The 21,555-nt window shown below is 38.5% G+C and overlaps 1 non-coding gene across 1 annotated transcript; it reads right to left on the bottom strand.

Moving 5' to 3' along the window:
* Positions 1–7,878: 7,878 nt before the first annotated feature.
* On the bottom strand, positions 7,879–7,985 carry LOC145117978 (small nucleolar RNA R71). The gene has a single exon (XR_013712967.1). It is a non-coding gene; the product is annotated as a small nucleolar RNA R71 (small nucleolar RNA).
* Between the last annotated feature and the right edge of the window lie 13,570 nt (positions 7,986–21,555).

Genomic DNA, 21,555 nt, shown 5'->3' with positions numbered 1-21,555 from the left:
CTTGGGCACTTTTGAGTCTTTTGTGTTAAAGGTGAGCTTTTGATCTACTCCAGAAGTAATGGATGCTAGATCTTAGCTCCATTCAGTCTCCATGTTGATAGAAATGTCAACTTTATGGAGTATTTTAATCCATGCGTGTATTAAGATCTTTATTAAGATCCTTTTTGAGCTTTGAGTCCCATTAAGCCATGCATGAGTGTAAAGTTGCCAACTTTACGTGATAAGTCATCCTTACGCACCAGATCTGAGAGTTTTGAGAAAGGACTTAACAGTTTAAGTGCTTAATGAAGTAAGTTTGCACACTGGGGAGTACGTTGGGCGTACCAGCCCCAGATGGTGTACACTAAGCGTACGAGGTGAGTATGCCCCTTATACTCAACATATGGGCTTTTGGGCTTGACATCCTCGGTATTGGGCCGTAGTCTACGTTTCTAGGTTTGGGCCTAGTTAGGCCACTAGACCTCTGTTTTGGGCTTGGGGCTAGTATGTTGGGATTCCTTGGATATTAGGCCCATGATGAGTTTTGGGCCCAATTTGGAAGATTGGGCCATAAATTGGGCTTTAGGATTTGGGCCTTTTGAATACTTGAGTTGGGCCTTGGCTTTGGGCCGAGTTAGATAAAGGGTAAAATGGTGTTTTACCCTGGTTATGGGACAAATAGCTTAGACTTTTGGTTATGGGTCAGAATCCAATTAATAGTTGGATGTTATTGATTTTGATAGCACGGGGATTTTTCGGGCCAACAGTCAGAGATTTGTTCGAGTGATTCAGAAGCTATAGGTGAGTTTCATCACTGTGTTTAGCGGGTCTAAGGCACCAATGTTGGCTCATAGTTTATTATGTTAGGATGCTAGATGTTTGCGTGACTCTTGCATCTGTTATATGCTTGTATGCTTACCGGGTAAGGCCCGATGACTATCATGTATGCTATTATCTTTGTGATTATCGCATGTGTTTGTATGATTATATGTTTATATGTTATATGTATACCGGGCCGGGCCCGATTCCAGGCGGGGCCTGATGACAGGCAGATCTGTATACCGAGCGGGGCCCGATGTCGGATGGGGTCCATTATGTGTTTATTATGTATGTTATGTGGTATTATGGAGAACTCACTAAACTTTGTGCTTATGGTTTTCATTTTATGTTTCAGGTACTTCTGGTCCAAAAGGGAACAACCTAAGGTGATTGTAGGGCACACACCACCTCTTTCCAGATCGTCTGATTGCTCTGATGTTTTATGATGTATTGATACACTTTGTTCCACCGTGTTTTATGATGATGGTTTGGATTATAGTTTTATTTAATTTAAAAACGAAACTTTTTGGTATTAATTTTTGGGACGTTACATGCTTCTTCTAGGCTCTTTCCCGGAGTTATGATCCCAATTCAAACCTACATCAAAGGTTTCGCGCGACTAGGGTGAGTTCACGACCCCTATTTCACTATTTTAATTGTTTTACGCGGGGGAGGGGGGGTGGGGTAAATGCTTATCAAATGGTTTTATCAAAATATATTTATACTTATAAATATCAAATCATTTTCAATCCTAAAGCCTTAGGATAATGTAGCTATAGAGACTATACCTAGTTGTAAGTTATGATAGTATGCCTAAGAGTTATGATGCCCGCTAGTCTAGGAATAGATAATACCTAGATGTTATAACGGCCCAATCCCCAAGATAACATAGTACCTAAAAGTTATGTTGGTCAAAATATGGGGATATGCACCGTACCTAATTGTTACTCTGCCTAAATATCTTGTTTTTAAAATAACCATAATTAGGGTATATATATATATGAATACTTATATATACAAATTAATTATGAGATTAAAAGTTATAATTGTCAAATATAAGATAAAAGATTTATATTGTGATAATTATAGGAAATACTTAGGAAATATAAAAGAAAAAAGATAAAAGATAAATACCTAAGTTTAGTGCGTTAGTGAGCTGTGAATATCCATCCAAAGGATTTGATTAAATTCAGCTTTCCCCGGTACCTAAAATTGTTAATCTTGCGAGGGCTAGAAACATATGTATAGATCCGTACGGGATTGACAACCCCACCTGCGATTGCTAGCTATAATCCAGGCCGGATAGCTTTCTTATTATTTAATATTCTACGTCCGATGAAGCGTCGTGGCAGGGCAAATTATTAGTCAAACAACGTCGATTGTGGGGGCTCAAGGTAATATATTAGAACGCCTTAGAGATCCGACTACCATTAGAGACACCTTATGTAACATCCAAAAATTAAGACCCAAAAATTTCATTTTTGATTTAAGTAAAAGCAGTATTTAAAAAAAATTCATCCATCTGAATCGAATAAATATGTCAATCATCATAAAAACTAGAGTATTTCCTGTAAACAGATTCCATATGGTGTGTGCGAAGCAGTCAACCCGAGCTCTTCCCCTTGGAATCGGAAGTACCTGAAGCATAAAGTAAAAACCATAATCACAAAGCTTAGTGAGTTTCACAAATACCACATATCATACATACAATAAACATATAACGGATCCCACCGTGTCCTCGGGCCCCGCTCGGAATCGGCCCCCATCCGACATAGGGCCCTGCTCACCTATGGATCGGGCCCTGCCCGACATACATATAACATATATCAATCAATCAAATACATATGCAATAATCACAAAGATACATAGCATACAATTGGTTTTCAGGCCCCGCCCGACATCGGGCCCTAGCCTAGTAAGCATAAAGGCACATAACACTTGCAAGAGGCACGCAGACAGCCAGAATACCAACATAGCATAAACATGGGCCGGCATTGGTGCCATCGACCCGCTAAACCTAGTGAGGAAAACTCACCTCGAAAAGCCGAATGAAACGAATGCTCCCTGACTGGTGGTCCTACAGCTCCCCGAGCTATAAATTTCCAAATAAAAATTAATTAACATTTGCGATCTACATCATAAACAAAAGTCTCTACTTTGGGTAAAAAGACCATTTTACCCCTATCCTAGCTTGGCCCAAGAATGGAGCCCATCACCACAATCCAATGGGCCCAAAAGTTACACAATCCATCAAGGCCCAAAATATCGCCCAACTTCCATTTGGACCTAATTTCCTTCCATGGGCCTTAGCCCAAGGCCCAATAATATTCCTGGCTCAAAAACACCCAAAATCAGGTGGCCCAACTAAACCCTAACCTTCCAAGCCAAAACCGATGCCCAAACCGAAAGTCCAATATTGAAATGATGTCAGACTGAGTACGTTCGGCGTACTCAGCTGGTCCGCTATGCGTACTGGATCGAGGGATTGTACGATGTGCATATAGGATTGTATGCCCATCGTACTCAACCAATTCAGCCAACTTCAAGATTTAGCTCTTAACCAATTAAGACTTTGCTCCAGGATGTGAATATTACGCCTTTAAGCTGAAATACCAGGTAAAGTTGCTAACTATCATCCATGCATAACCATAAGAAGCTCTAAAGCTCAAAAAGGACTTAATGAAGGACTTAATGAATGCATGAGGACCCTAAACTCCATAAAGTTGGCACCTTTATGCCAAAAGGGCCCATGAACACCTTAGATCTGAAAGAATAAGCCTTCGGGACCTCCTAATTCAAACATCCATCCAAACTATGGCTAAAAACATAACCTTTTAACCCAAAAAGAGATCTAAGCATCAACAAAGCAAGTTCTAAGCTTTATACCTCAAATGAGTTCCAAATGATGATGATAACCTGGATCTTCAAGCTCAAGCTCCGATACTCTCCTTCACCAACTTCTTTTTCTTCTTTCCAAGGCACCAAACTACCAAAAATGCTTGGAACTATCGGGCATTACAATTCTTCCCCACATGGATCAGACTTCGTCCTCGAAGTCCGTTGTCCTGAACAACTCTGGATAGTGCTTCCTCATCTCCTCCCCAGGCTCCCACGTCCACTCAGACCCCTTGCGGTGCAGCTACTGCACCTTTACCAGCTCCACAACCTTGTTCCTCAAGGTTTTCGTCTTCTGATTTAAAATTGCCACCGTCCGCTCAATATATTTCAAACGGTCATCCACCTGAATATCCTCCAAAGGTACAACTGCGTAATCATCCACTAAACACTACCCCGGCTGAGAGACATAAGATGTGCTATGAATCTGATTGAGTTCGTCTAGAAGATCAAGAAGATATGCAACCGGGACCACCCGAGCCAAAACCCTGAAGGGACCGATATAACTGGGGACCAGCTTTCCCCGCTTCCTAAACCGGATGACACCTTTCCAATGTGACACCTTCAGGAGGACCATATCTCCCACCTGGAACTCTAAATCCGATAGGCGCCTGTCGGCGTAACTCTTCTGGCGACTCTGAGCTGTCTGGAGTTTGCTCCGAACCAGCTGAATCAACTTAGTGGTTTTGAGCACCACCTCAGTACTCCCCATAACTCGTTGACCAACCTCGCCCCAATAACTCGAGGTCCTGCATTTCCTCCCATAGAGCATCTCAACAAGAGGTCGATCAATGTTGGTTTGATAATTGTTTTTATACGAAAATTATGCTAACGGAAGATACGTATCCCAACTTCCACCAAAATCCAACACGCACGCACACACCATATCCTCAGGAGGCTGAATAGTCCGCTCACTTTGACCATCGGTCTGTAGAAATGATGTACATAAATGAAGACGAGTGCCCATCTCGTCATGAAACCGCTTCCAAAATCTGGAAGTAAAACGAACATCCCTATCTGAAACCACTGATACTGACACCCCATAACGTGCCACTACCTCCCAGACATAAATCTCGGCCAACTTCTCTATAGAAATACTATCCTAGATCGGAATGAAATGAGCGCTCTTGGTCAATCGATCCACGACGACCTAGATAGAATCCACTCCGTGTGCAGTCCTCGGGAGCTTCGTAATAAAATCCATAGTGATGTCTTCCCATTTCCATACAGGAATCTCCAACGGTTGCATCTTGCCATGAGGTCGCTGATGCTCAGCCTTGACTTTACTGCAAGTCAAGCACCACTCCACGTACCATGCTACATCTCGCTTCATGCAGGGCCACCAATAATCAAGACGAAGATCCCTATACATCTTCTCCGCCCCGATATGAATGGAGAATCTCGATCTGTGAGCATCCTCCATCAGAACTTGGCGCACACCGCCCCAATATGGAACCCAGACTCTCCAATGCAGAGTCAATAATTTGCGGCTATCAAAATCGAAGGAAACCACCTTCCCCGCAATACGCTCGCTCTTTCAGTGATCTTCCTTCATAGCCTCAACATGAGCCTCATGAATCTGATCCAACAACGGAGTAATAACACTCATCCTCAAACATATGTCTCTAATCTGAGTCGCGACCGCCTTGCGGCTGAGAGCATCGGCCACCACATTGGTCTTCGCAGGGTCATAAAGGATCTCACAATCATAATCTTTCACCACATCCAACCATTGATGTTGCCTCATATTCAGATTCGGTTGATCCATGAAGTACCTCAAGATCTTGTGATCCGTGTAGATGGTACATCGGAAACCATAGAGGTAATGCAGCCAAATCTTGAGGGCTATTTATACACATAATTATACATAATATCTTAATATTCCTAATTACTTTTATGCCCTTTGTTGAACCAAAGGTACTTAATTTCTTATGATTTGTGTTGTAGGGGTAAAAGACATGCTTGGAGCAAAAAGGAAGCAGAAAGTTGGAAGCTGGATGCTGGAAGCTAGGAGTTTGAGCTAATACTTTAAAATGAAGAAAAAGATAATCAACATATCGTGGTGATCCAACCACGACGTGGTATTTTCAAGTTTCCTAATTGGTTTTCAAGGCTTGCTGAATACGGGATAGTCACAAACACCACGACGTGGTGGCCTCAGCACGTCGTGGTGCCCTGATTTTGGGAAAACTATAAATATATCCCATTCTCCTCCAAATTGGGAACCTTTTGGGTGAAGCTTCTGACAATTTTCGAAGACCAAAGTTCAGAATTAAGGCTTGTAAGTGAAGAAACCAATTGAAGCTTGGGAATTAAGAGCATTAAGGCAAATAAACTCTTAATTATGATTTTATTTTCTAATTTAATCATGTCTATGCTTATGAATCTCGTTTTTACGACTTTAGTTGATGAAAACATGGGCTAAACCTCATGACTTTCGTTTAACCTAGGATTGTTTGCTTAATTATGAATTTATTTATGGATAGGATTTAGTTTTTATTGGTTATTTGTTGATCTAGCTTATTAAAGAACCTCACGCAGTTTTGATAACTATTTTCTCTACTTATTGTTGAATTTAATTAAGTTTGCATGACCATCTTTCTTAGTTAAATTTCTATCTTATGATTTTGTGACCACCAAATTTTAGGACTAGAGTTTTGAACAAAACCTAGGGTTAAGTAGGAAAGTGGGTAAAAGCTAATATATGACGACCAATCATATATAGAATTGAATCAAACGACCAATTTGATCAATTATTTATCAGTCTAATCAACTCGAACTGAAACTAGTAAACTTGTTAGTTTGTCTGCCTGATCACCGTATAAATGAGCTTGTTTGCTATAGGACTAAATGATTGAAAACTAATTTAGTCATCTTAGGAATCGGTAACCAATGAAACTAAAATCCATTGCACTTCCATGAATCAATCATAATAACAAATAATCTGAACCTAAACGAAAGTACCTCAATTACCTTGATTAAATCATCTTTGTTTTCCTTGCTTTAGTTTTTGTATTTACTTCATTAGTGAATACTGATAGTTAGTTTGGTAATTTAAGTTTCTAGTCTTGCAAACCTAGAGAAAAATCCCTTTTTCTTATTTTATAAGTAATATAGTTATTAGTAGAAAAAATTTAGCTAAAATACCGTTCCTTGAGTTCGACGCTTGTTCTTACTATAGCTATACTATTACACGATTAGGTACACTGCCTAGTGTGTTTAATAGTTTAGTTGAAAGAAAATTAGTTTTATAAATATAAAACTTGAATAAATAAAATATACATTAAAAACACGCATCAAGTTTTTGGCGCCGTTGCCGGGGAACAGTCCAGTTTTAGTTACTTTAAATATGCTATTTTATTAGGAATTTTTCTGTTTATTTTCTTTTAATTTTTGTTTTAGGTTTTTCTTCGTTTTACTCGCCACGGCATCATAATTAGCACCACGTCGCGGTGTCATAACAGGAAACCTTTGTTTTTTTGTTTTTGTTCTTTTTACGCGTTTTATTTGTTCTTTTACAGAAGTTTATGACCAGTGGATCTAACACACCTCTGATTACACCACTTGAAGACCCAAAGTCCACCTTTACTAAAAACAAGGATAAAACTGTAGGAGAAGCTGCAACAACAAAGAAATCACCTTTTAAGAATATCAAATCGGTTTTTAGTAAGAAGAAGGAAAAGCAAGGGGTAAAATCCAGCAAGGCACCAAAAGACGAAAGCACATATGAAACAGAAGAGGAAGAAAGCGATAACGAATCGGAAAAAAGTTAGCAATCAACAAAGCGAACCCAACAACATCATGGCGGACATTACTGACATTTCCATGGAGGCATACAAGAAGAGAATTCGTGATGACATCGGACCGGGACTTGTGCAACCCACCATACCTGCCACTACCACATTTGAACTTAAGGGGCACATCCTAGCTACACTCAAGGAGATTCCATTCACCGGAAAAGATCATGAAGATACCTACAACCATCTTGATGAAGTCAATGACATCGCCGACTACTTCAACATTTCGAATGTTCCACGAGAAACGTTGTTGTTGAGAATGCTTTCGGTCACTTTCAAGGGAGCAGCCAAAGACTGGTTGAAGGCACTACCACCGGGTGCGATAACTACATGGGAAAAGATGGGCGAGGAGTTCTTAGAACAAATTTTCCCACCATCGAAGGTGGCTAAGCTCAAAAAGGCCATTTCTAAGTTTGAACAACAAATGGAGGAGTCGCTGTTTGAAGCATGGGAGCACTACAAGGTTCTACTTCGAAATTGCCCCCAAAACGATCTCAATGTACAACAAGAAGTTTCTATCTTTTACGATGGGGTGAATGTCACAAGTAGGCAACTCCTTGATTCTCAAGGCCCCTTAACCAAGAAAAATCTCGCGTAAATCAAGGAGCTCATTGAAGAATTCTCTAAACATTCTAGAGAATACCATAACCCACGAAATGATGTAACAAGGAGATCGGCTAATGCTGCTTCGGAAGACATCTCGGCGGTTTTGGCAATGTTGCAAAACATGGATAGGAGGATGACTAGGATGGATAAAACAATACATGCAATAAGAGTTTGGTGTGAAAACTGTAACGGACCACATTTGACTAAGGACTGTGATCTTGATGAGAATGGAAACCGAAAGGTTCAAGCTTTCTACTCGAGTGGCGATCGATTTGATAAAGACTAGAGAAAGCCCAATAAGAAGTGCAAGAAAGCCAAAAAAGAGAAATATGACCAAGAGGAAGAGGCTTTTACCAACGAGAGGAACCAGCTCTTGAAAACAAACCTGATTCGAGTCAATGCTTACTCGTTTTGCTGCTGCATCCGAAAAAAGGCACAAGAAATAGAAGCAACAATTAGAGATCAACAAACTATGATGAGGGAACAACAAACAATACTCAGAAATCAGCAAGCTTATATTTTGAACGTTAAAAAACAACTTGGGCAACTAGCTAAGAAAATGAATGAAAGATCACAGGGAGGACTTCCAGGAAATACCGAACAAAACCCGAAGGGAGCTCACATCCAAGCTGTAACGACCATAAGTGGGAAAATTATTACTCATTTGACTCCCATTGAAAGAAACAACCCGGATGAGGAGCAGGAAGTTCGAGAAGAAAGTCAAAAAAAGGAAACTGAACAGTCAACACGACGTGGTACTGATGCCACAATGTGGCAAGATTCTGAAAAGAAACATTTTGAACCCGTTAAGACATACCGCCCACCATCGCCCTTCCCAAGTAGAGAAATCCAATAAAAGAACGCAGAAGACCACCAGAAGTTCTTAGATCATATCAAGTCCTTTGAAATCAACATACCATTCCTTGAAGCCTTGGCCGAAATGCCAAAATATGCTAAGTTTCTCAAGGGCCTCTTAACAAACCGCAAGAAAATAGAAGGATTATCTAAGGTGGTACTAAATGAGACTTGCTCCGCTGCAATGCTAAACATGTTACCAAAGAAGATGAGTGATCCAGGAAGCATAACTTTACCATGCCAATTCGGGAATTTAGCCACTAGTCATGCTCTAGCCGACTTGGAAGCAAGTGTTAATTTGATGCCTTATTAGTTTTTCAAAAAGCTTGATCTCCCTGAACCAAGACCGGTGTGAATGGTCATCCAATTATCTAACAAGACTATGACCTTTCCAAGAGGTATTTGTGAAGACTTACTAGTAAAAGTTGACAAGTTGGTTTTTCCCGCAAATTTTATTGTATTAGGCATGGAGGAAGACAAACAAGTCCCAATCATCCTTGGAAGGCCCTTCTTGAGAACCGCTTGAGCCTTGGTAGATATTAGAGACTCCAAACTCACTCTTCGAGTTGGAGAAGAAACAGTCACTTTTGGAGTGAATCGAGCAATTCAACATTCAAGGATAAGTGATGACATGGCTTTTTCAGTTTATGTTATTGATGATGTACTTGAAGAAGAGCTAGGAAGGTGGAAAGAAAAAGAGACCAAGGGATATATGGTGCTACGAGAAGGTGATTTTGATGTCGAACTTGATATACAAGAATTGGAGATATTATTGGAAGAAAGTGAGTAAAATAAAGTGAAGAAAGAGGCATAAGAAGCAACACGACGTCGCACTATCAACACGTCATGGTCATCAATTTTTTCGTGATCTGACATTAAAAACTACGACAACACGATGGGGCAGGAGGCCCACGTCGTGGCATCTGACGAAAAACCAAAAATTTGTTGGATTAGTGTCTAAGCCCATAACTATATTTGGTATGTACTTGACCCGGTTGTAGCATGGTCCTTTTGGGTTGCCTTCACCAAAGCAACTTGACTGGATGAATAATGGAGAAAGAGGTTGTTATGGTTTATTAATATATTATATGAATAATATATTAAAAGGGAAATCATATTGTTTAATTAATGTTGGTCAAGAATTAAGTTAGAATTAAATTTATGGTCAAAAGAGATTAATTAAACTTAGGGGACTACTATTGTAATTATAAGATAGTTGCAATATGGTTTGTGAATCCCTTAGGAAAGGGATGGACGATTTTATATGGAAGCCCATATAGAAATCGTCCAAGGATGGGTATTCTGGAAGATTCCTATGGGCTGCTTAGAGCCTAAGCGACCGGACTAGGTCTTTGACTGCAACCCTAATTCCTCACCTATATAAACACCCCTTGGCTTCATATTTTCGGCTAACACTAACCCTAGAAGAGTTCCAAGAGCCGAAAATAGCATCCTCCCTCTCTCTCTTGCATTCTTCAATTGCTTTGTTGTTTGTGATCTATTAGAGGCATCACATTTGAGGTGCTAGATTCTCAATAGCTCAAGGTCTTCAAGCTATAATTGAAAGGTAATATCCTAACTCTTCTTTAGTTATGATTTTCGAATTTTGTATGCTAGAAATAGGGTTTATAAGCTTTGGATGATTATTGCATGTACAACTAGAAAAACCTAGATCCAAAGCTTTAGGGTTTGCATGTGCACCATAGGATTGATGTTTTGCTCATAACCCAATAGTGGTATCAGAGTCTAGGCTGTTTTTCTATTGTATTTGATGCTATGCTTATTCATTCAAAGAAAAAGTTTTTCGATTTTTTGCTTCTGAACAGTGACCACGACGTGGCATAGATTGCCACGACGTGGCAGCGGGTCAGAATGCAAATTTCGAGTTTTCTGCCCTAATTTGATTTGGATAATTACCATAATTTGTTTTTCCAAATTAAAATCAGATTTTTCTGTTATGGTAATTGATGTCCTAATCAAACTAAAGGATAATTGTCAAATTTAAGATAATTACTTGTTTATAAGATAAAATTAATTATTTGTATTTTTTGATTTGAATTATCTTGTCTAGAAAATCAATTAGATCAAATTATGTGATAAATATTAATAATGTAACGCCCCGGTTATTTTAATAAATTAATAAATATAAGTCCCGGACTAATTTGTGAAGAATTTTAGAAGTCGGGGGTTAAAAGTGTAAAATCCGAATTTAATTAGTAAGTATTATGTAAGACAGGGACTAAATGGTAATTTTTGGGGCTTAATTTGAAGAGATTTTATGGAGTAAGGGGCTGTTGGTAAAATTCGGATTTTAACTTGTAAAGAGTTTTATAGGCAGGGGGTTAAAATGGTAACTTTTGGATTACATTTCAATAAAAGGGCATGTAGGGACTGTTATTGCCATTATGGCAAACTATGGAGTAGAATCAGGTATAAAGGTTTAAATAAACCCTAACCCTAAGGACTATTGCAGCCGACATACTTCCTTTCTCTTATTACCGGCGCCGCACCTCCCTTTGGGTCATCCTCACCACCATAACTGTTGGAGTCGGAGGGACCGCCGCCATCACCATGGGAACCCTCATTAGCCGCCGGTGCAACACCTAGTCCGACAGCTCGGTTCCGCCGCCGTGTTATCGCCATCATCGAGCCTCCTTCTCACTGGAAACATTGAAGACCGACGAGGGTGGAGGGCAGCCTCCAGGTGCTGTTACGTCGTCGATCGTCGTTAGCAACCAAGACGTCGGACCTTTGTCGCCTTGTTGTTGTCGCTGTTGTCACTCCGACGAGAAGAGAGGCTGAGATCAGATCTGGGTGTTACGGAGTTTCTTTCTCTTTCCCTTATACGTGAAGCCACCGGGAACCAGCTAGCCTGCTGCTCCCATGTACCGGTCGATCTGCAACGCCCTTCTCCGCTTCCTTCTGCCGCTGTTGCCCCGTCATGTGCGCCCTGCCGCCACCAAGAGGGTGGAGGTGCTCCTGTTCCGAGCAAGAATAATGTGTGAGTGTGTTTTCTGTGGAAGTGTGTGTTGTGTGTGCTTTGTTTAGTCGGAATCCTCGGGAAAAGCCACCACCACCACCATGAGGTGGTGGCTGCCACCCTCTACCACCGCTGGCCACCATTAGGGTGGTTGTGTGCGTGTGTGTTAGTTAGTTAGTGTGTGTTTATCCTTGAGTAAAGCATTGTAATTGTAATTTCCAAAAGATTAATGAAAATAAACTCAAACCACCACAGTGAGGTGGTGGCCGCCATTGTGAGCCGCCATTGACCACCACTACCCGAGGTGGTAGTTGGTGGTGCCCCACAAGAAAACCCTAATGGACCTAGCAAAATCCTAATGGTCTTAAAGATTTATTTTTGGGCTTATTGGGCCATGTTTGGGTGGAAACCCTAATTAGGGTTTAGAAAACCCTAATTGCGAGTATTTGGGCCTTGGACTTATTGGACCCACTTTTGGGCCATTGAGAGTGGATTGAGTATTAAGCCTAATTTCACCATATCATTTATCTAGTAGAGTAAAGGACTTAATGGATTAAGTCCTTAATGGGTTAAGTAAGAAACATTTAACCTTAATCGTCATTTTATGTGAAACCCTAATTTCACTTGGGCCTTTCCATTGGGCTTTGGTAATTGGTTTATTAATGGGCCGTCCAAGAATAATCAAATGGGCTAGAGTAATTAGTTGGGCTTTAGGGTAAGACCCATATGAAGGATTATAGATGGGCCACAGTTTGGGCCTTAATAATTATATGATGTTGGGCCTTAGAATAAGACCATGTATATGCTTGGGCCCAATTTGGAAAATTGGGCCATATGTTGGGCTTTGATTCCTAGTTGACTTTGGACCTATGGATTGGGCCTTGGGCTTGAATAAGCCAAGCTTGGGGTAATGTAGTAATTATCCAAAGTATGTACTTATGGTTATGTAGTGGAACCCAATTATTAATTGGGTGTTATTTTGATGTTGACAGATTCGGGAATCTGTCATCCAGCAGCTAGGGTTTTGTCAGCAGGACTTCAGCAGTGTGAGGTGAGTCCTCTTCCAGTAGGAACGGGTCTAAGGCCACAATGTCGGCCCGTTTAGATGTTAGTAGTATCGGACTTCGGTCAGATGTCGGGCGGGGCCCGATGCAGTGATTTAGCTTACATGTTAGATGTTAGTAGTACCGGACTTCGGTTCGATGTCGGGCGGGGCCCGATGCAGTGATTTTAGCTTACATGGTATATGTTATGTATTCCGGACTTCGGTCCGATGTCGGGGAAATCCCGAGAAGTAGTTATGTATGCTTGATGTCTCTGTGATTCATGCATGTTTGTGTTATGTGTTATATGTTTCGGGCTTCGGTCCGATGTCGGACAAGCCCGATACAATATATATGATTATGTTATATGTTTATGTTTTGTTATGTTCAGTACATTCCGGACCTCGGTCCGATGTAGTGGGCGGGGCCGAAGTTAACGGACTTCAATCTAATGTCGGGCGGGGTCCGATGCAGTCGGCGGGGCCCAAGTTATTCCGGACTTCGGTCCGATGCCGGGCGGGGCCCAAGTTACTCCGGACTTTGGTCCGATGTCGGGCGGGACCCGATGCAGTGGGCAAGGCCCAGTATGTATTATTGTATGGTATGTGGTAGTTTGGGGAGACTCACTAAGCTTCGTGCTTATAGTTTTCAGTTTTGGTTTCAGGTACTCAGTTTTCAAAAGAGGAGCTCGGGAAGATTGCAGTGCACACACCATTTGTTCAGCCTGGGATGTTTATACTCTGATATACATGATAGTTGTTATATTATTCTCAGATACATTGTTGTGATTTTTCTATGACGTATGATGACTTTGGTTTTATTATTTATTTAAAACGAAATTTTCAGACTGTATTTTTGGGATGTTTCAAATAATATGATTAATTAATTGTTTTTTAAATTTGATCTAATAGTTTTGAATAGTTTCAAAACTTGCCCTCAAGTTTTGGAATTTAAATTTTTGATTAATAATTTTAATTTTGAAATATTTAAATTCTAAACCCTATAATTTTACAAGTTTAAAATTCAACCCTTATACTATATATATATATATATATATATATATATATATATATATATATGTATAGGATAAAGCTAGTCTTACCGTTAGTAGGTCTCATTCACGAAGCAGGTCTATAAGGGGGGTATAAGGTTACTGCCTATAAAATGGTGGTTTAATGGGTGTCCACTCTCACTCACCGCTTCCTTAATTGGCGGAGGGTCGTTAGCCGAACGGGTAGGATAGGGCAACTAATTCCTCATTTAATGATTTAATAAAGTAAGTAAATGTTTTATAAATTCCCAATCTTAGTTACTATACGAAAAATGTGAAATGATGTTATTCCATGAAATTACACTTTGCACCCTGCCAAGTCGTTAGTGGAGCGTACGTGGATAACCGGCACACTAACTTGGGACTAGCAATGGTGGCAAAGGGTAGCTCGATGTTTATCATAGATCAATGGAGCATGTGTGGTTAAATGGCACATTGATTAAGTGGTAAATGACATAGAGAGTACCAAGTACATTTGCATGGTTATTCACACCTTGTTTGTGATCCTCGGTATCTCAGTCACAAACTTGAAGGGATAATCGAGATTTAAACATGCCATTGAAAAGTTCAATGAATCTCAAAATATCTAGTAATTTCAACTCATTTAAAACTTAATTGTCTTTTTCGTTTTTCATGGTGGAAATTGGTAAATCGTCATTTACCTACTTTCAAATTATTTACAATTAGATTACGGCATCCCTCTTCTGAATTGTAAATAATTGTGTTGGGTCCTAGCCCTAATTTTTCATTTGGGTGTTTAATTGGGGATTCTTAATCTTATCTAAACTTTGTCACTTTTCCTTTTCAGATGACTACTCCAAACAACAACGCTTCTGGCTCAACCCCTTCCGGCTCATTCTCACTCATGAACTTGTGTGGGAGGGTGATATTGTTGGATTAATGTCTAAGTCCATAACTATAATTGGTAAGACTTGACCCAACCCGGCATGGTCCATTTGGGTTGCATGGCATCATACATTTGGATAGACTAAAATGAGAGAAATAACACTTAAGGTTGGTTAATATATTATAAGTTCTAATATATTAATAAGGTTATTTAATTAGTATTGATCAAGAATTAATTTGGAATTAATTAAGTGATCAAAAGGAGACTAATTAAATATATGGGTTGATTATGTAAATCATTCATTCTTTTATATGTGGGCTTGTGATCCAAGATTCCTTATGTTGGACTAAGTCCATGGGGTGACCCATGGATACTCCATGGAGGTTAAAATCCATGGAGCATAAGGAATGGGTAAAGTTATGAGTTATATGGTGTAACCCTAATAGCCACCATATAAAAGAATTCCATGGCTCAAGAAATCGGCGACTATGTGTGAGGAAAAAAGGGCTAGCCGATTTTATGAAGTGTTCCAATTTCTCTCAAGTCATTCCATGTGTATTTGATGTTGTGTGAACCATTTGAGGTGTCACACTTGGGGCACTAGACACTCAAGCTTCATGAAGACATTCTACATCAAAGAGGTATGTAATTCTAACTTGAGATAGTCATTTGAATCAGTGTTATTATGCTAGTTAGGATGAATACCTTGGAAAGTTCATATTTGCATGTATAATAGAGAAAACATAGATCCAAGGTATTTAGGGTTGCATGTACACTTAGGAGTGTTAGAATGATCAAAACCCAACAGTGGTATCAGAGACTAGGCTTGTTTTCAATTATACTTGATGCAAATTGCTGAAAAATGCTGAAAAAGTCGAATTTCGGGCATTCTGGGCACTGGACTCGCCGAGTCCACTGATGAACTCGCCGAGTCCATGAAGAAAATCATCCTACTCGTCAAGTAGGTTCATACACTCGACGAGTAGGAGCCCCTGACAGCATATCTTCGAGTTTTTTGGCTAGAAATGGACTAGGAACATTACCATAAGCTGTTTTTGAACCTATAAACCTGTTTTTGATGTGGTAATGTTCATTCTAATCCAATTTCAAAGATAATTGTCAATAGATTCATGTTTTGTATTAGTTTAATGGTTAGTCTAATTACATGAAAAAGTTTGATTAAATTATCTTGTTCTTATGAGTTGCTTAGATTAATAGAAAAATTATTAGAAATTGTTGTTTTCAATCCATTTTAATCTAAGAGATGATTCTAAAATGTGTTTGTGTAACTTGTCCTCAAGTTACATGAAAAGTCACATTAAAGTTTCTTAAAACTCATAAAAGTTGGCAAAGGTTACAAAATGAAGAGTCTTGTCTTCATTGAATGGTTTTATGACTCCATAACTTGTCCTCAAGTTATCGAGGTTCAAGAGTCACTTCATTAAGTAATAAAATGTGTAACCTTAATTAGTTCTATAAGTTACAAAAATAAAGAAAAGTTACATTCTTTCATTAGTTTAAAGTCTTCCATAACTTGTCCTCAAGTTATGAAACTTGAAGAGTTTTTTAATTAAAACTACTTTAAACACATAAGTTATAGAATTAATTAGTTTTGAATAGTTTCAAAACTTGCCCTCAAGTTTTGGAATTTGAAAAGTTTTCTCTTATGAATACTTTAATTCCAAGTTAAGCCCTTAGAATTTTAAAATTTAAAATTCAACCCTTATACTTTATAATATTATAAGTTAATAATATTTATATATATGTATAAGAGTAAAGTCAGTCTTACCGTTAGTAGGCCTCATTCACGAAGCCGGTCTATAAGGGAGGTATAAGGTTACTGCCTATAAAATGGCAGTTTAATGGGTGTCCACTCTCACCCACCGCTTCCTTGACTGGTGGAGGGTCGTTAGCCGAACAGGTAGGACAAGGACTATAATTCTCCCTTCATTAAAAGTATTAATGATAAATACTAAGTAACTAAACATTTATAAATTCCCAATCTTAGTTACTTAGGAAAAATGTGAATTTGGTGCTAATCCATGAAATTACACTTTGCACTTTGTTTAAGTTGGTTAGTGGAGCGTGCGTGGTTAACCGGCATACTAACTCGTATTTAACAAGGTAGGCAACGGGTAACTTAATGTTTATCATAGTATCGATGGAGCGTGTGTGGTTAACCGGCACATCGACTGAGGGGTAAACACTTAAGGGTACCAAGTAGATTTGCATGGTTATTCACACCTTGTTTTGTGATCCTCGGCATCCCAGTCACAAAATCTGAAGGGCACACTCGAGATTGAAACATGCCATTGAACAGTTCAATGAATCTCAAAAGAATCTAGGAGTTTCAAAACCAATTAAAACCTAATAATACATTTCGTTTATCTTGGTGGAAATTGGTGAATCGTCATTTACCTACCTTCAAATATTTTATAGCTTGGATTATGGCATCCCTCTTCCAAGTTATTAAATAGTTTGTTGGGTCCTAGCCTTAATATTTCATATTGGGTGTTATATTAAGGACTTTAAATCAACTATCTTGAATATCTCCCAAAAGATGTCTAGCTCAGACATCTATGATCTTCTCAAATCTCTTGGAAATTTACTTCCTCCACCTCCTCCAATTATTCTACCTAACTCACAAGTTCAAGGTTACTCAAGCCCTAATGGCAAGGCAAGGTCTAGATGTGATCACATCTTAGAGATGAAGTCACATATTGACAAGCCGGGAGAGTTGAGTGTCTAAGTCACATAGTGAGTTCCTTTGGGACTCCTATGAAACAGACTATGACAAGACCCTTAATGATCTTATCTATTTGCTAAGATCAACTTCCTAAAACTTTATGGACATTGATAATGGTGACATTGGATATCCAGTAAAGCTCTCTCTTCTCAATGGAAAGGGATCGGCCATAGTCAACTCGGTTGACAAAATGGTAAAGAGAAAGGCTAAGTCTGAGATAGTCCCATTATCAAGGGTCCATTGCCAAAGAAAGGGGCATTGGTTGCGAAGCTGCCAAATTTACCTAAGGATGTTAAAGTCAATAAGTTTGACTCTACTTCAGGTAAAGTCCACTATCTAACTCTGCTAAGTTTCTATTCTGAGATTCTTGATACATGATGTGACTGGGTCACATGGTGATGTTTTAAGAATCAAAGAAAAAGTGAAGAAACTTAAAGAAAGAATATGTTGAATCTGATCACGTAGATGGATTTCTATCACATAGTTTGAAGATCGGATTCTTGAGCTACTTCTTAGGAGTTATGATATTTTGCTTAGGAATAGATAACAACAAGTTTTCATATGGATTGTGAGGATGAGTTTTTCCGCAAAGTTTTAAAATAAAAGGTAAATCTTTTGATTTTATTTACTTTAAAATATCCTTACAATGGCATTTGTGAAAAACTGTGTTGCTTATAAGATTCCATTAAAAGCAAGAGTGGAAATATGAATTTGATTCTTTCATTTGTGGTAGTGTCTAAATTTACCAAATAAGGAAAGATTCTCATCACCCAAGTTTCAATTGGACCGAAACTTGGAATCATGCAATTTGTAGAGCATGATGAATGAGAACCTTCAAGCATTGGAAAAATTAAGACTAACTACTTGTTCACATGGATGTGTGAGTCAAGTAACGGACTAAGGGATCGAGTACACATTCTTGTGCACTGATTAAGTCCACCACAAAAGAACGATAAGACTATTCGTCATGATTTACTAAGGTTTAGTAAATATGGTTATACTTACAGGCTTAAGTATAATTCTGAAGCATTGGAAAAAATTTCAGTGTATGGCGGAACGAATGAGAAGAATCAAATTAGGCAGAAGGATAAAAGTTTCTCAAATATGAAAAGATGGGAGAGTACTTTAGTATCATGTTATATAATCATCTTAATGATTAAGAGACCTTATCACAATTCATCCTCTAAGTGCATTCTGGTAGCTAAGAAGAGGAGTTATGAATTGTTGAAGTGGTTAAATCAACAAGATGAGTCATATTTCATTCCAAAACAATTCTTAGAGTCATACTCCAAGATTGTAACTTGAGTGACATGTATTAAAGAAGGTTTAAAAACACTTGTCAAATGTAAGAGTAAAAGGTTTCTACTCTTGTACATTTGAAATTGGTAAGTTGTGATGTTTTGGATAAAACAAAGACCAACTAAGGCCAATTGTGTGAAGTGTTTGTCTTGATTAGAATCCACACTATCTCTTGAATATTTGACAAGAGAGTCGTATATGTCAAGAGGACAGTGGGAGTCTTAAAAGGTCTTGAAAGTCTCAAGAACTAATCAAGAGTAAAACCTAAAGTTCTTCACTAGCACACGACTTGAGGTTTATAACCTATCGTGTTGACTATTTCTGTGTCCATTCCAATTAAAGATTGGCTTTGCATATGAGTTCTTAGAGTTCTCAATTGGTTGCACAACAACTTGGAAGCAATGGCAGACCCTTGAGCTGCCAGATGGCAAGAAATTAAGATTGAGTTCAGTCCATATGAGTTTGAATTTGTCAGTATCCTTGTCTTGTGACTATGGTTTTGACAATTCACATGGATATGAACACATACACAATTAAATCTAAGTGTCATAAGGTTTCTCTCCGATTCATGAAAATGATGGTGAGGAAACACTTTCACTAAGTAGATTTTAGCTAGATAGCAATTGTGATATTTGCATTCTCAAAGTCGTTAGTGGAGCATGTGTGGTTAACCGGCACACTAACATGGACTTGTGAGAAGTGGCAAAGGTCTAAACAATTGAGACTATGATTACGTCATCCCTTTTCATAGTTCTTAAAATTGTTTACACACACAAGTGTGCTATCTAAGGCAAGGTGTATGATTTTGATAAAGTTTTATCAAAGCAATCTAGTATCAGAAATCTGAACTTTGGTAAGAAAGTCAATAAAGTATTGTTTTTCTAGAAGTTCAGCTGATTGCTGAGTACATGTCAAAGCTAGTGGGAGCATAAGTGTTATGCTATTAATCATCGTGTTAGTGGGAGCATGATAATTATGATAAAGGTTGCAAGTTAGCAATGTTAATTATAGAAAACAAAAGGTTTCAATTGGGAAAAAGTTGTTTTGCTATAATTAAGGGAGAGGAAATTATACTTCATCTCAAATCTAAAAGTTTAGATTGAGGTTTTAAATCGTATTTAGTCAAGGATATATACACGAATTTCATGTTGGAATGGCTCAACATAAGGAAATTCTATATATGGGTCCATTAGTTGCGTTCTAAAATTCGATTATGATTACGGCATCCCTTTTCATAATCTGAATTATGAGAACTTGGCAAATTGAAATGGAAATATTATAGCAAAAGACTAGTTTAGTCTTTATGTGAGACATTATGAATCGTGTCCCATATGCTTCGGATATAGGATCGATTACATGTGCTATATTCATCCTTTCTAAAATTTTCCAAATGTTTGGGGCATTAAGAAGGGAAAAGGTCTAGAACTGGATATGACTAAAAGGATTAAGCAATTGTCGAGGACAATCTAAGGTTTACCAAAGATTGGTTGCTCAAGGATAGTTGGAAGTATAGTGTTAATTCTGGAAGGACCATATTGACATAATCTGTAAGGAGGCAACTCTTGTTTAGAAGTGATAGTCAAAATGGAATATGGAAATGTTTCAAAGTTAGAAATTATTCAATCTGTGTAAGATTAGGAAACTTAATGCAAGAAGGATGTTTCCAAGGAGTTGATCTCCTTGGAATGCTCTGTAATGTTTGTTGTCAAGTCCTTGTGACTTTGTGCATAATCATTACAAGAGGATCAATGCATATAAGTTTAGAATCTAACAGATTTCAGTAAATGGCATGAATTTGGAATTCTTGCATTTGCAGTAAGGATTTGGGAATGTGAAAAGAGAATCATTGAAGTTATGTTCAATTGATCTATTTCACAAAGTAAAGATCATAGACAAACATAGTATGCATACTTGGTGTATGGCATGACTAGTGTTTAGAAAACAAAGTGTACATGCTTGGAGCATGGGACAACTATTGTTTTAATTCAAGTATAAAGTTGATAGTTTGAAACAATATACAATGAATAATGTGTAATCATATGGTGATAAATAAAAGGTGTTTTATTTATATTCATAAGTTCTGAGACCATATTGGATTCGATTATTATTGTGTTTCACTTTGCATGTTTTGACTTCCAGAATAAGTAGGTCATTCTTCCTGAATGATTAAGTTATTCAAACCATCCACAGTCGGTCATATGTTGGAAGTAGATATGAATCAAGACTGTCATGGGTTGGGCTTGTAGAGGCCTAAGATGTGGGACAAGGTGGTGCTACAACACTCATGGGTGCTCATAAGTTCTGAGTATTGGATTCAACTCTCGCTCATTGGAATCACTTCATGGATTTTATCACGAGTGATCATAAGACGATAATATCTTATATTCTTCAAACCTAGAGATATGAGTTGTTACTATGAGTTGGTTATACATTGATTGCACGAAAACGCATTGGTAACTCGATGTTATAAAACGTGCCTTTGTGTATGATTCAACAAGTAGTAGAACAAGCCATATGAGTCGAAGTTTATCCATTCCTTTTACCTTCGGGATAAAAGCAGTATATGTGGGCCCCTCGATGATTTGGTGATGACAAATGTAAGTGTTCGGTCGGGCCTAGACTGATTTGATTTGTTCAA

Source organism: Lactuca virosa, chromosome 5 (genome assembly GCF_052849685.1).
Source record: "Lactuca virosa cultivar CGN04683 chromosome 5, Lactuca_virosa_CGN04683_v6, whole genome shotgun sequence".
NCBI lineage: Eukaryota > Viridiplantae > Streptophyta > Magnoliopsida > Asterales > Asteraceae > Lactuca > Lactuca virosa.
The sequence above is the reverse complement of the archived record's forward strand: the minus strand, read 5'-3'. Positions and strand labels throughout refer to the sequence as shown.